This window comes from Condylura cristata, unplaced genomic scaffold (assembly GCF_000260355.1).
Source record: "Condylura cristata isolate star-nosed mole 26May11 unplaced genomic scaffold, ConCri1.0 scaffold00008, whole genome shotgun sequence".
Classification (NCBI taxonomy): Eukaryota; Metazoa; Chordata; class Mammalia; order Eulipotyphla; family Talpidae; genus Condylura; species Condylura cristata.
The window spans coordinates 22,110,602-22,125,999 of NW_004567109.1; the positions used below are offsets into that span (position 1 = coordinate 22,110,602).

At 54.5% G+C, this 15,398-nt stretch overlaps 1 protein-coding gene across 1 annotated transcript in view; it reads right to left on the bottom strand.

The window, feature by feature from the left end:
• HIVEP3 (human immunodeficiency virus type I enhancer binding protein 3) overlaps window positions 1–15,398 on the bottom strand; it is a 76,477-nt gene that overhangs the window by 18,063 nt on the left and 43,016 nt on the right. The gene's annotated exons all lie outside the window — the stretch shown is intronic.

Below are 15,398 nucleotides of genomic sequence, written 5' to 3' on the forward strand. Positions count from 1 at the left end.
AGGAGACACGCATGCACACACACACACACACACACACGCACATACACGCTGCTTTCCAGGAGTGCAGGAAGAGAGCCTCACTTTTGGCCAGCCGGTGCCTTCAAATTGTGTAAACCCCTCTTTCTCCACTTCACGGGCCCTTCCAGCAGGATCAGGCAGGGGCTCTGATCCATGCTAAGGTGCCATCTCTGGTTCAAGGGGGGAACCTGAGGCTGTGCCAGGTGCTGGGAAGAAGAGGGAAAACACGGGGTGGCTGCCTCCCCCGACCGCTTTCACTCCTGAGCAGGTGGCTTGTATCCGAACCAGTCACCTATGCCGACATTTTAACTCTCTGTCCCTCTGTCCGCCTGGGGCCAGGTCTGAGGTGGGGTGCCTTTTTCCCAGCCTGGAGGAGAAAGAAGCCAGGATGGTTTGGGTCTGTTTGCATTGAAGGTTCCATCTCCACCTGACCACCAGCTTCCACTCAGCCCTGCTCTGTGGGTCCAGAACACTCCCTCCCCTTCTCTGCCCACCAAGAAGCATCCTTGATGCCTCCCTTCACCCCACCACTGTGGTGCGGGCTTGAGGTCTGCTCCCCACTGGCCTGTGGCCTTGGCCACTCTATTTGGGCCAACTGAGAGCAGGCACTGGTGTCCATCTCTGCAGTGGCTGTCGGCGGCCATCTGGGTGGGGCAGGAGTCACAATGAGGGAGAATGGAAGTCGGATTGCTCAGGTAGCCCAGCAAGTCCCTGGCTCCGGAATGCCCAGTAGGGGGCGCCCCTGAGAAGCACTGAAGCACCTGTACACAGCTGTAGAGCCCAGGGACTCAGGAGGGCTGATGGAGACTAGAAGTAGGAGGATGTCCACTCAAGAGTGTGGAAATGAGAGCAGGACAGTGTGAGGGCTGAGGGGACATCTGCATAGAGGGACGACCACTTGCTCAGCCGGCCCAGCAGAGGCCTCTGGGCAGGGGGCCAGGAGAGCATGCGTTGGTGGAGCAGGCAGCCTGCACGGTCAAGGTCACGGAGTCCTGCTGGATGGCCACAGGACTCGGACCTTTACCATTGTCTCTGATTTATAGAACAGTGAACCAAGATCCACAAATTCCAGTGACGTGGCTAAGATTACCCAGCCAGCACCCTGCCCCTGTGCAGACTTGCAGCACAGACACTTTTAGGTGATGTTGACCGAGGTTTCCTTAGCAGCACCCTCCTTCTCCAGGATTCCCGGGCCTGTCACACCGCAGATAAACAAGAACAGCCTCATTCTCCACCCAGCCCTTCCTGAAAGGCCGCCAGGGCTGGGTGGGACCCACAGGTGTTGACAGCTGTAGAGGCCCTGAAAAGAGGCAGGCAGGAAGCCAAAAACCATGGTGGGGCCCTGCCTCCCAGGCCCTGCTCCCTGCCGCCAAAGCTGCCCTTCACCTGGGGGAGGTGACCGGCCTGTCGCAGGCTACAAGGCAGCCTGTGAGGACAGGCCTGGGTGCCGCCGATGCCCAGCTCCAAGGGTGGACTGTCTCACTGAGCCTCACCTCTGCTGCCCTACAAGCCAGGGGCAGGTGATCTGGGAAATGTTTGGTTTCATTCTTAAAGAAACAGACTCGCTGCTATGGGTTTCAGAAGGTCTTAGGAGGACTGGGTGCTGCTGAGCAGGCCCAGCATACAGGCTCTTGACCACGGCTGTGGCCCACCTTCCCCTGCCCACTCCCTCTCCTCTTCCTGGCCCGAAAGTAACTTCCTGCTCTGCTGCCTGGGTCAGAGGGTGTGCCAGGCTGCTGGAGGGGTATGGAGCTGCCAGGACCCCTGACGGCTCTATTTTCGTTCTTAGACAACAACTGGAAAATGTAAGAACTCAAAGAAAAGAAACCGTAAACAACCCCTTGATCAGGCAACCTTACTAGCTTACTAGCTTCAGCTACTAGGAAGCAGAAGGCGAGGTGGAGTGTCTGCTCGGGGTTGCAAGCAGCTGACCCCAGGGTGCCCCTGTTTCGGGCAGCCTCTGCAGCTGCTGACTCTGTGATGCTGAGCAGCCCGACTGAGCAGCCTGGGGCTGGAGCTCCAGGCTCTTTGGAGGCATTGCTGAAACCTGCAGCCTCCACCAAGCACAGGGGAGCTCTGCGCAGAGCCCCCCAAGGGGAGGGCCATGCTTCTGCTCCAGTTTCCAGGGAGGGGTGTGCAGGGATTGAAATGGCATTTCAGGCAAGGTGCGGGGTAAGGTTGCTCGCTGTTCCTGGACCGTGCGGTGCATAACAAAGACTCAGCACTGGAACCTCTGTGAAGTCCTGAGCTCCCTGTCACTAGTCCTGTCCCCCCAGAGCCCAGCCCAACAGGCCAACAGGCCGAGAGACTGACGCAGGTGGGCTGAATGGCGCCTGCTGCCCGGCACACCACAGGAACAATGGCAGTGTGGCTGTGGCTGAATTAGCTTGTTTACTCCTATAGCAGTGCTGTAAAGCGGGTGTGTTTACCCAATAAATATTCCATATTTATCCCAACAACTCAACAAGTGTGTGTGTGCCTGACACTGGAGGGGCTGGGCTGGCCCCAGGACTGACCAGAGCAGAAGGGCACGGAGGAGGGAGCAGTGGTGGGACAGTGGTGTACTGGAAGTCAGGGCACAGTCGCTCTTGGAAGAAACCTTCGAGCCAAGTGTACGTGAGGTTGCCAGATCGTCCAGGTTTTCAAGAAACCCACAAATCCAGATTTAAAAAAAGAAAAAAAACTAATAATATTAGTGTGCCCTGAAATAGCTCTTACGGGTGCCAGGCACTACTTAAAATACCTGCCTTGCATTATTACCTCATTTAAACCACTGCGCAGCCCTATGAGCAGGGGCTCAAATCACCCCACTTAAGCAGCAGAAAGTGGAGTCACAGAGAGGTTAAGTAACAAGCTCAAGGTCACACAGTCAGTAAGTGCATAGCTCCAGAACCGGAACTCTGGGTACCTGTCACACAGTTCTGATGCTTCATTACTCTGCAATATGGACGAAACCCTTCAATCACTGTATTAAATACAGTGTTTATGTTACATAAAGTAGGAGGAGGGGCAGAGCTAACCCAGAGCTAAACTTCTGGCTCAGGGTAACTTCCCCAAGCTCGCACAGCCAGTAGGTACATGTCGGCTCGTCAAGCCCATGACGTTTTTCTCCACCAAGCTGCGTTTCCTCTTAATGAGGAGATGAACTCGTGGCCTCCAAGTTACCTTCCTAATCTGAGATTCGATGAGGCTACTCTGCATGCCTATTTTTGACTTTTTATATTTTATTGTAATACTCTCACCTTCCTCCAAATTTGGCTATTTTAGAGGCCTGCCAAATATCTGATTTGATTACGATCTCATTGGCGGATACGCTTTCCCCAGGGGCAGGCAACTGGGGGCTGATCATTCAAAGCAGGAGGGGCACGTGAGCACACCAGGGGGCCTGGGCCAGCGCCCACCCCCACTCGGAGCCAGCCGTGTCCTGAGGGCTCAGGCGAGGGCCCAGGGGTCCCTGTGCCCTGGGAGGTCTGGCCACAGCAAGCTGGCCGGCTTATCCACGGCGACACGCTGCTCAAAATGAAGGCACGTTTGTGGGGAGAGGCACGAATCCAGGAGGCACAGCCTACCAAGCTGTGTCTCTGCTAAAAATATTCAGTTGCCAAGACATTGAAAACACACCCTGCCGAAAAATGAACTGGGGAGGCTGAGCTGTGGGTCACGGGGGAAAATTACCCTGGCTTCTGGACACATCCCAGATGCTTCTTTGGTTGGGGTTCTGCAGAATGACATGGAGTGCACCATTGGGGGTGGGGGGCCTGCACGGTGCTGTGGGGGCCCCGGGGCCAGGAATGCCACAGCATGTGTGTTACGAAGCACAGCACAGCCTCGGCGGCCAGCAGCGTCTATTTTAAGCAGCTGTTGTGTTTTTCCTCAATACTTACGAAGGCCTGGTCTGAGCCTGAGGCTGGACCAGGGCCAGAAATCCAAAGCTAAACAGACTCTGACCTGCGTCTTAAGTGTATGTTACAGGTACTTAAAAGATCGTAAAGCAAAAGAAACAGTAGCGCAGAGAATGGGGTCCGTGCTGTGGGGGACCAGAATGCCAGGCAGAAGAGATGCCTTTCACCCTTTCACCTGGGTCTGTGGGGGTGACCTGGCCACACCACCACACTCCTGTCTTGTGAGCCCTGGGCGGCCCAGGGTGGGGGACAGCGTGGGCCTGGACAGGTGCTGTCACTGAGTCCAGCTGCGGCTGCGGCAAGGGAGGTGGAGAGAGGACACTGACTTGAGCCAGTCCGCGAGGGTCCACTTTCTGTCTCTGGGCCAACAAGCAAGTTTCACTGCTGTGATTCCTGCTGTTGGACACCAGCCAGCAGCGTCCACTGCTGGGGAGGCAGCAGCAGCTCCGGGGTCCGGCGCCAGTCCAGCTCCAAGGACTGGAGGTGCCTTCTAGGCTAAAGACACCGGTATGATAAGGGAGATGCTGTGGCGTGACTTCTGCATGACCAAGTGCAGGGTCCTGAGACCCACCCAGGGGACGCCGTGCCTGGGCTGAAGCCAGCGTGGGTCAAGGATGCTGCCAAGGCTGTGTTTCCGGCCAGACTGTAAGATTAGGGAGGCAGGCAGGAGGCCAGGGCTGGGCGTCTCGTGCTCAGAGAAGTGAACTTGCCAAAGAGAAGCAGACACCTTCATTGCAAATGTTATATGGAGCTCCTGTGGCCTCCAGCAGGCCCTGGCCTGCAGGATTCTAGAAAAATGATCAGAACTGTGTCCAGGAGTTACGGGGAGCAGCGGCTGAGCAGTGAGATTCCGGCCCTCCTCCACCCATGACTTTGAGTTTTTCAGAGTGGGCCTCTATACACTGAACTCTAAAGAATTCTGTATGTTTTATAACAAGCTGAAAATGGCTGTTAGAGCATTCATGCTCTCATGCTAGGAAGGGCCGACGGCAGGGGGCGGGGGCTGGGGTAGCCTCGCCCGCAGCCTCCCACGGTGCACACACCTCTGGCACCCAGGGATCAGTTTCCCTGTCCCTTTCCCCCATTAGGCCAACGCTCCACTGTGCCCCCGCCGCAGTCGGAGCTCTGGTTAGCGCAACTCCTCTGGCAAGCGGCAGCCTCCGAAAGAAGCCACCTGGCCCAAGACACCTCTCCCCCAGGCCCAGCATTTCCATATCCTCAAGCAATCCCACGGACTGACACCGGGCCACGTCCAGGTCGCCCTTCCTAAGCCCGGATGGCCCATAGCAAGCAGGGGCCCTCGGGCGGGGCTGGAATCCGCTCTCCTGGTTCCTCCAGCCTCATTTCCTTGCTTCCCAGACAGGAAACAGGTCAGAAATGGAAGTGGCCAGGTCCTGGAGATGCCCTCTGCCTGGCTGGACCGTGGAGACTGCGGTTCTGAGAAGGCTGCCACCCGCCACTGGGCCCTTGCTATGTGCCAGGCTCTGTGCCAGTTTTTTCCAAAGGATATCTTTGCTAATCTTGTCAACATCCAGGAGTACACATCTTACTCTTTACTAAAAAGCCAGTCAGACAGACTCAAAGGTGCACTCTTTGCTTGTGCTTGTCATTGAGGTGTGTTTACTCTATTGTAGGTTTTTTTGAAAATGGGAATTGCATTGCAGGAGTCTCATTCCTGGGCACAGAGTGTAGGAATTGAGACTGGCAGGCCATCTTGAGCCTATGTCTTGCAGTCAGTATGGAGTGGGGAGGGTGTTCATTAGAGGTGGGACAGGCAAAACTGTGCTCAGAAGCACAGCAGAAACCAGAGGGGAAGCAGACTAAAGCCCTCTACAGTTGCATTCAGACTAGTGCGTATGGCTATGTGGCTATGCGTGGCTGGGCCATGAGGACCTACGAGGCCTTAGCACTTCCTGCAACAGAGATATTAAAGCACCGAGGTCAAGGAAGATGAGAAGAGGCTGTGGTGGAATGAAAACCCCGCAGAGACTGCAAGGTGTCAGCGTTGTGCTACTAACTCGACAGTGGCAAGGCTTTTCCAAGCATCTGAAGGCATGGGGCCACTTCCAAGAGAAACTACCCCTCGCAGCATGCACAAAGGCTGGGATCACCAGCAGCTGAATAACACGCCAGGAGCGTTCAGGCCCCAGATTTACAGCCTCAAATCCTAAGGAGGGAGAAAAGACAGGCCATCCTATTGCCACACGATGATAGGAACACTCTCTCCTGTGCCCTGAGTAATCTGCTCCCCTCCAGCTGCGAGGAGAGGAGAAACCTGCCCATGGATTCCTGAGATCAAGGGTATAGTCATGGCCAGCCTCTGGGGAGACAACTCAGCCAACAATCAGACCCAGGACAGGGAGGAAGATCTTGGTTCGTTCAGTGAGCTAAGCAAAGAGCTAAAACCTCAAGAAAAGCAAGCTTGAGTAGCAGTGAGCTCCCCATCAACAGCAGTGTTCAAGTACCAGATAATGATCTCTCATATTTGGGGCAAAATAGATTTCTATGCTGGGTGGGGGCTGGACTTGGGTCTAGTGGTTCTAGCTGGAATCTGAATGGACACAGTGGCCACGCTGATGCTTCAGCCACAAATAGCCTTGTAGGTGAGCGGGTGGGGAAACAGGAAGGAAGGGTGTGGTCACGAGCTGGGGTGACCTGTCTGAGGTCACACAGCCACAGCGTGGTGAGGTGGGATTGGTGCGTGTCCCTGGGATGCTGCAGGACGCAGGACCTAGGCATGTGGGGTGGGGGCTGGGGGTAGGGCCACGCTGCCAGGTGCAAATCCTGCCTCACCCCTGCCAGCTGTGTGACTCTGGGCAAGCACCTGGCCCACTGTGTGTATGGGGGTGCTACCCAAAGCAGCTTACAGGTGGCTGTGACTGTGGGGTGGTTTTATTATTATACCTCCTGACTATTTTTCCAAGGCTGGGTCACCCATGCCCACAAAAGCCCTATTTCTCTAGCTCTTTTTATAGAAATGTGATTTTCCTACCTCAAAGGGGGTGTTCAACAGGCATGCTATTTAGGGACACTTTTGTGAGCCCAATGGCTGTCCCTGTGTGACCAGTGAGTCTGTGTGGTGCTGTCCTTGACAGTGTTTGTCCACCTCCCTCCTTTCTCTGAACCTCCACTCTCACCCCCAGCAGTGGCTGGCTACTAAGGCCTTCTCAGCGCTCTGTCCGCCTGGAGTGCTTTCCTTCCTTACCCTCCTTTGATAACGTCACCTTCCCCACGGCTCAGATCTGATCTCAGTCCCTCTGAAGCTTCCCCCAGCCCTGAGATGAGTCACGTCCCCTAGTTATATATATCTTACTAGGGGCGGGTAGACCAGCAGTAGAGATTGGGGTTAGAGCAAGAATTCCAAAGGCTGAAACCAGATTCTGTCCCTTTTTAGCTGTGTGACCTTGGGAAAGTTCCCTAACCTCTCTGTTCCTCTGTTTTTTCAATTATAAATGAGGGTTATGTTCTACTTCTTGACCTACAGGTAACTGAGCATAATTAGTTCCATAGGTATATTCCTTTTGTAATGCTCATGGATATTTACTTAGATATGGATTGTTCCTTTGTAAGTTTCAATGTAAAAATTATAAATGTAGCATATAGTCATAATTTAGTATAACTTAGGTACTTAAAGCAGTCCTTAGCACACAGGAGGAGCTTAATGAATACCCATTCACTCTCTCAACATTTTGCTTTGTAAGCACTCATCACAGTTAGATTTATTCTTCGACAATGTAGGGAAAGCCAAGTGCTCCAGTTTTTGATAGGTTGAGAAGCCTGAAGATATCTTCCTCCTCAAACTGAAAAGGTAAGCCCATGGTTTGGTGCTGAAAGGTTGGTGGGTCATTCCTGGGTGATAATATCCGGGCCAGGTGGCAGAGCGAGCTGTCAGCATGGTGAGGGAACTCTGGGCCTCTTTCACTTTCTCCCCAGCCAGACCAGGTGTGCAAAGGAACCCAAACAAGCTGATGGGGACACTGAAGCTCCTGGCAGCTGCCCACAGCCAAGGCGATGATGGCAAGGAGCAAACTCCAGGGACGGAGATGGAGTCTCTGACCCAGAACAGGGGGACATCCCAGCATGCAGACTTTGACGCTGAACTCACAGAGGAAGGCGGGGTCAGTGCCCCCGAAGGCAGATGGTCCCCACGACGGGGTGCTTGCATCCACGCACCCACTCGGAGCAGCTTTTGAAGTGAAATTGGTAGGATGGAGGATCAAGGTCCAGAAGAAAACGCAAAGGCAATAAAAGCTTCTGCGAAGTCCCCCAAACTGATTTATATCAGGATGACAAAAGTACAAAAAGGGGAACAGCTTTAGAAAAAACTCCAAGGTCAAGAATAAAGGGACGTGGTTTTGGCACCTGTAGGCTCCCCTTGAGGGTTGGTCAACTGGACCAGGTGAGATTTAAATGGATAAAGTGACCTTTCACGAAGCCACTACCTTAAATGTGTGAGCACTCCAAGATGTGGCCAAATTAGTGTCCTCTCTAGCAGAATATGGGGTCAAGGGGTCAGGGCCCTGATACCCGAAGAGTCTTGCTGGCTGCTGTGAGCTCCGACCGTTGATCATGTCTCATCATCCCTTCAGTGAAAACGTTCAATGCTTTGGACCTCCCTTAGCATGCAGGAGGAGCTGGCCCTTTGCAGAGAGCTGAGAAATGGGGCTCTCAGGAGCTCTTTGAGCCCAGGGAGCCTTCAGAAATGCCATCTCTGTGAAATCTTGTCAGAGACTAGCAGACACACTGGCCAGGTAGCGAGAACACTCATGTGTCCCTGGCAGGGACAGGTGCTGGCCTTGAAAAGGAGGCAGAGACTGCCATGGCCGCGGCTCTTCTGGGATCCCTGAGCGTGAGTGAGAGGAGTGGAGAAGCTGCTTAGAACTTCCTCGAAGAAGCGTCTTGCTGACTGGGGGAGGCTCCTTCTACAGGTCTATCTGCTCTGCTCCGTCCGTCCTCAGTCTGCTGGCCTCGCTGTCTTTAATCCCAGCGCTCACCCTGAGCCTTTATGCCTCAAGAGTAGAGCTTCCTTATGTTCTGCCAGACAAAGCAGCACCTTTTTTGACTAGAAGCCCATGTCTCTATGGTCAAGACAAAGAGGAAGGTCTTCGGGCCAGTGGAGATGTGGCAGATGCTTTGCTGGTGGCCAGTGAGCTCTACACAAGTGTTCAGCCACTTTCTACACTGGACAGACAACAGATGTTTGATACACACTGGACATCTGTGGCCTTACAAAGCAGCTTCCTAGTTACAGGAACTCATATACCTGGCTAGACCTGAGCAAGGTGGGGAATATCATTCTCCTTTTTTCAGATGAGGAAACAGAGGCTCAGAGAGGGGTAGTGACTTGCCAGAGGTCACACAGTCAGTGAGCAGCGAAGGAAGGGTACCAGCCCTGAGGCTCCTCCCTGAATTAAATAAGCAGCCCTCTGGACCTGCGAGCTGGAGACGGAGCTGAAGGGAGGTCTCCAGCATTCGGGAGGATGAGGGGAAGGGGAAGGCTGCCTCTCCACGCAGCTCTACCCCTCTGTGGGCCCCAGGGAAGTGCCACCACCACCACCTCCACGCACAGGCATTCATGGGGTCCACGTGGGGTCAGGCCATGGGCACATGTGGGGGCAGGAACACATGGGGGGGAGGGTGTCACCAGGGACTGACAGCTGGAGGCCACAGAGAGGAGGGCACCCCACATAGTGGCGGTGGGCCATGAAGGAAAGAACACAAGGACCTGCAGCTGGGTATGAGTCCCAGCTGTCCCTCACCACCTGAGCAACCATGACAGCTCCTCCGCCTCTGGGCCTGGCCCTGTCCTCTGTGGGGTGGGTGCCTACGCGCGCATACCTGTGTATACCAGCTAGCAGGGAGGAGGGTTAGAAATTATATTTGGTGCCTCGTGCACAGCAGCCACCACTCACGGCCCCGCTCTGACTGCTGACTGGGAGGGCAGCGGGCAGCAGGAGAGGTGGCTTCAGACGGAACAGGCTCCATCCCAGGGTGTCCTGCTGCGCCAAGGCAGAGGTTGAACAGCTTGCCTGAGGTCCCTCCAGAGTGCTCAGTGAGGATCGCAGGGGAGAACGCAGGTGGTGCCGGAGCGGGGCTCAAACAGAGGGCACTGGTGAGCTGCTTCCTTCTCCCTCCACAGCCAGAACCTGGCATCCCTTGGGGACCCGGAGTAGTAAATCCAGAGATAGCAAAGCTCTTCTCAGCACCCAGAGCTGATGGGGAAGGCTCCGAGGATCAAAGCAGAACTCTCTGGAGGGTCTGACAGGATTCTCAGGACAGACACACCGGGAAGTTTTAAAGAAAGGAGATCCCTGGAACCTGAGGGTCTGTGATCCCCTCTGAAGCTCAGGGGTCCGACAGGGCCAGCAAAGTGGACACTGTTGAAGCCCAGAGAGGGAACGAGCTTGCCCAAGGTCACACAGACATTGAAACAGAGCCAACACTAGGAGCCAAGACTCCTAGTCTTGGGGGGGGGGACTGACGTGACTGGACATGGTCTCATTTCAGATGACCACTTGCTCCCCAGGCATTTCCCTGCACTAGGCTGGGTGCCCAGGAGAGAGCTGAGTCAGCACGCAGTGTCCCCAGAAAGCACGTGGGCAACTCTCCAGCAGGCTGGCCCTGCCGGGACCAAGTGTCATTACAGCTGCTATTTACGGCGTGCGTAGTGCCGTTCCGGCAGCCGTTGGCAAGAAGACAGCCCTGTGGCTGGAATGAAGTCCAGACGGGACGAGCACTGGCTCCGAATGACTGGACCTGAGCAGTGCCTCTGACATTTCCTGCAGACCTACTCGGGGTCTGCGGGGAGTGGTAACAGGTGCCTAAGTGTCCTCCACTCTCCCGACCTCACTGCAAGGCCCAGATTGCTGTCGTGTCCCATCGATGGAGAAACTGAGCTCAGAGAGGCCCAGCGGGCTGCCCTCAGTCACACAGCCAGGGAGCAGCGCCATCTCAACTCAAGACCCCCAGACCCGCTGCCCACACTGTTTAGCCTGCACCTTTAAACCACATGGACGCCCCCTGGCTGTGGGCAAGAAGGTGGCTATGAGGGAAGTGTCCGTTTGAGCAATCAGTAAATAATGTCAAGACAAGTAAGAGGAGCCCTGGCTGGGGAGGGGAGGCGCTGTCTAGCAGGCAGTGCCAGGCAGTGCCAGGTACCTCACTACCTCCATGGGGGCGGGGCGGAGGGGGTTTGCCCTGGGCTCCCCAGACTGGAGGACTGTGGGGACTTGGGGGAGAATAGGAGGGACAGTGAAGTTGTGCAGAGAAGCTGCAGGGAGGGGAGGACTGGTTTGGCTGGGGCGGGAGGTGAGGCCCAAGCTTTGCAGGGCGCTTTGGAGGGCACCGGGGAGCCAGCCGAGGCTGTTTCTGAGCAGGCGCAATGACTACTAGATCGTCTACTAGACAGCTACATGGTCATCAAAGCTTGGGAATTTAAAAACTGTTAAAAATGCACAGTGTTTACCACTTACAGCACTTTTCATTTATCTATTCCCTCTTTGTCTTCACAAACTTTAAATGGTAATGCTGCCTCTTCCATTAGATGGAGAAAAGGATGCAGGGGCTCCCCCAGCCCCCACTACCTGGGACCCTCCCCAGCCTCCCCACCTCTGCTGTTGCCCACTCACTGACACCCCCTTTCCCACTCTAGCCTCACCAGTACCTAGTTCCCTACTTTTTGATCTTTGCTCTTCTCATTTCCTCCATCTGGAACAATCCTTTCCCCTTCCCTCTCCCAGGCCTCTTCCCCCTCCTCAGAGGAGCTTCTGGAGCATTGCCCAGCACCGGGGAGGTGCCAGAAGCGGCGCCAGGAAGTACGCAAGCCTGCGTCCAGGGAGCATGGCAGGCCACGGCACAGCACCTGTGCGCACCGGTCCTCAGAGCAGCCCTCTGCCACGCCCCCACAAGCCCTGCCCCGCTGCCCAGATGAGACCGATGCCCCAAGGTCACACCCAGCAGGTGGTGCAGCAGGACGCAAGCCCAGGTGGGCTCTGCAGAGGCCGGGGTCCCACCTTCTCCCTCCTGCTTTTACCGGCCCAGGTACACCCCTACCTCCTACTCCATCAGGCTTCACGTCTGGGCCACACCTCAAGGCTGTTTTCTCACTGACTCCATCCCTCAAGCCTGGAAGGCTGCGCTCCTCCCTCACCCTCCAGAGGAGCAACTTGCACAGAGGGGCTAAGACCTTGCCCACTCACACGGCCCGACAGGACAGAACCCAGGCCACGCAAGTCTCTCAGGCCCCAGACAACGCAGAGCGGCGTGCCTGGCCTCCAGCTCGGATGGGGTATCCTCCACTGATTCCACAGAGGCCCCCGGAGATGCTCCCGGGACACCTGTTTCAGAATCGACACATCCTGGCCCCCCAAGACTTCTGAGCTCAGCCACAGCCTGTGTGTGTGTGTGCCCACCTTCCCAGATTCACAGTCACAAACCTGCAGGTTTCGTGGGCTGGGCACAATTTCCTAACGCACATTAAAATCAAAAGGATTCGCCAGGTGCTGTCTAAATTCTCGGCGGCGTGTGCCGCCGTCGGTGGGAACCCTCAACCAGAGGGCTGCAAGGAGGCAGGGCAGGAGGGGAGAAGCCGCGAGCCGAGGCAAGGCGGGAACAAGGCTCTCCAGCAATTCTTGGAAGGATGGGGCAGGCCAGGGACGGAGCCTCAGGGCCCAGCCAGCAGGAGGAGTGTAGACAGCCAGGCCTGTCTATGGAGCCTGATGGATCCCCAACTGCCTCCTCAGGGACCTAGCACTTGACCCCTGGATCCAGGCTTCTCATTGTCCTAGAGAGAAGACGAGGAGCCTGGACTCCAGCCAGTGCTGGCCTGATGCCAGGCGGCCCCGGGAGCTGCCTGCTATGTGCTGTCCCCAGCTGGGAAGGCCAGGGAAGAGGGGAAGGGCACCCCTGTGGTGAGGACTTTCTCGACAAAGCCCCATTATGTTCAGAGCAGCTTCTCCCCTATCAGGTAAGGGCTGGACCTTCAAGAGGGTGGGACAGCCTAGAAGGGGTTTAGGAAGAGCCTGTCCTGCAGCAACCAGACCCCAAGGATGCCTTGCTGGAGTCCAGACAGGGAAAGCCCTCCAGCCCAGGGGGCTCACGGCTGGCCTGAGCCTCCTCCCAGCCCCGGGTGGTGGGGGGGCTCTCAAATCTCTGCTCAGCTGAATCCCCAGGGGAACCTTCATCCCCTTCCCCAGCACCCCTGGTCCTGACCCATTCAAGCCACTGCCTCGCACTCTGCTCCACAGGGTTCCTTCCTCTCCACTCTGACCCTGAGGATGCAAGACCCCTATTTGAAAGGGTCTTGCCACTCACGGGGATGGTGAAATGGTGAATAAACCTGCTCAAATATATGTCACCACCAACACTCTACAACCCTCAGAAAAATCCCAGTTCGAAAGTCTGATCCTAAGCTCTGAGGGAAGAGATGGCCTGCAGGTGGCCCAGCTGCTGGAGGTGATGGCTTTCTGGAAGTCTGCAGGATCTGGTCTCCTCTTGCTAGGGGATGAGTCCCCTTCCTTCTGAATGAACCTGGCCACACTGGGGCACACACTTCCCCGGCCCCTAGAAGTCCCATCTCTGCAGAGCCTGCCAACCAACTGCCCTTGACCTCTGGGCCCCTGTGCTGCCTCTGCTCCTTCCCGGCAGAGGTGGCCTGCCCGCCCCTGGCTCCTGCCCCTGGGAGCCCTGGTTGGCTGGCTGCCTTCTGGCGCCAGTCTGCCAGGCACACTTGCCAGTGGGTCAGAAGGCCTTGCTCATCGCCTGGCTTCTCTGTGAAGCCCTGTCTGTTATCTCCATGTTCCCGGGTGTCTGAAGCCTGGCACGCCCACACCCTGCTACCCTCCCCTGCCTGATCTGGCTTCTGCTGGCTGCTGTGCCCCAGATGCCCCCCGCCGACTACCCTGCCGGCTGGGCTCAGTCTTCTTCACTCTGTAAGCCACCCACGGTGACAGATGATGCTTGTCCAAAGCACAGATCCAAAATTCTGTTTGGAGTTCAGGCCCCTCTCCTCCTTTGGTCTATTGCTTCCCTCCCTTGACCTTGGCTGATTCACTTTTCCAGGCCTTGGTCCTGACAGATTTTATCCCTTTTAAACTTTTCTCTTGATTCCTGCCTTCTTGTCTTCTTTCTTCTAAGCTAAAGTGGTTCTCTCTTTTTTTTTTAAATTTTAACTTCTTGTTTTGACATAATCATAAACATACAAATAGAAAGTGAAACAGTTTCTTTTTTCCACAATGGTTTAAGAGCAAGTAGCTGACACAATGTCCCATTACCCCTGTCCCATGCCAGGCTTGTCCTGCCTGCTCAGGCTCTCACTGCCCAGACATTGTCTATTCCTGTGAGGTTGCCCTTCTCCACCTGCTTGGATTGTAAACCCCCCAACTGGTCCCTTTATCTTATCTCTTGACCCCAAGAGATCCTCTGGGGATCAGCTCTTTTCACAGGCACTGAAGGTACTTTAATTTTCCAATCTATACCAGCTCAATCGCCATGTTCTGCCATCAGCAAATCACCCCAAGTAGGTACAAAGTGATTTCTCCTCCATTTATCACATAGTCCCCCCTACTTTCCTCCTGTCAGCATGGTTTAAGGTGGTCAGCTTGAGAGGCTGGCTGGAGAGGTGGAGAAGTGCAGCCCCACAGGAATAGACAATGTCTGGGTAGTGAGAGCCTAACATGCCCTCATGGGCCAGTTTCCTCATGGACATGGCAAGGAATTTGGATCAAATAATTTCTAGGGACCCATTTCATAATAATATCAATATACTTTAATTGAGCACTTATTATCCTCCATTTTATAGGTAGGTATTTTATAGGTAGCAACTGAGTTAATCCTCATGCAAGCCCTTTGTGATGTAATTACTGTTATCATCTCCACATTTGAGCCAGGAGCAGTTACACAACTTGCTGAAGATCATAGGGTCACTCTGAGAGACCCAGAAATCCACACAAGAGGTCTAGCTTCATAGTTTACACTCTACCACAAATGTCTGCCAGAAGCAGGGAGACTGGTATTTTATCCTTCATTTGAAAAAGTATTTATAGAAGTAAATATTGATGTTTCATGGTAGAATACAAGGTCAACTTACCCATTATACCCTGGGCACTATAGCATGTACATCCAAACTATATTACAAATCTCTAGTAATCAAAACAGTATGGTATTGCCATAAAAATAGACATAGAGGTCAGACAGAATCGAGAGTGAGGAGATAAACCCACATATATCTGTTGAATTAATTTATGATAAAGGAACCAATAATATATGGCAGAAAGAAGATAGCCTTTCAATAAAAAGTGTTGGGGAAACTGGATAGCCACATGCAAAAGAGTATAAACAGCATTTCCTTGAATTCCTAATAACCTTGAAGAAAAGGTATATTATTTTTCCCATTTCCCAGATGAGAAGAATCACCATACTGAGATTAAGTGACTTTCTAGTGAGTGGCATAGAGGGGATCTGAACCCAAACTTGCTGATG